This window comes from Octopus bimaculoides, chromosome 2 (assembly GCF_001194135.2).
Source record: "Octopus bimaculoides isolate UCB-OBI-ISO-001 chromosome 2, ASM119413v2, whole genome shotgun sequence".
In the NCBI taxonomy this organism is placed as follows: domain Eukaryota; kingdom Metazoa; phylum Mollusca; class Cephalopoda; order Octopoda; family Octopodidae; genus Octopus; species Octopus bimaculoides.
Window position 1 is genome coordinate 123,674,757 of NC_068982.1, and position 471 is coordinate 123,675,227.

At 33.5% G+C, this 471-nt stretch overlaps 1 protein-coding gene across 2 annotated transcripts in view; it reads left to right on the forward strand.

The window, feature by feature from the left end:
• LOC106871048 (hemicentin-1) overlaps nt 1-471 on the forward strand; it is a 359,318-nt gene that overhangs the window by 1,582 nt on the left and 357,265 nt on the right. The gene's annotated exons all lie outside the window — the stretch shown is intronic.

Genomic DNA, 471 nt, shown 5'->3' on the forward strand with positions numbered 1-471 from the left:
ATACACACACACACACACACAGGTGCAGGCATGGCTTTGTGGTTAAAAAGGTTTCTTTGAATGTAAGTGACTTTGAGTTCAGGTTCACTGTACAGCACTTTGGGCAAATGACTTCTATTATAGCCCCAGGCTGACCAATGTCTTGTAAATAGATTTTGTAGGTGGAAACTGTGTGGAAGCTTGTCATAAAAGAGACAAATACAATAAGTTAGAGACTTTAAAATAGGAATTGTTGCTGATTTGGCCAACAAAACCCTTCAAGGTGGTGTCCCAGGATGTCTGCAGTCTAGTGGCTGAAACAAGTAAAAGATAAGAGAAGATACACACACACATATATATATATCATATATATTATATGTAATATTATGTAGATATCATATATATATATATATATATATATATATATATATATATTATATGTATTATCTATCTCTCTTTCTCTCTCTCTCTCTCTCTCTCTCTCTCTCTTAT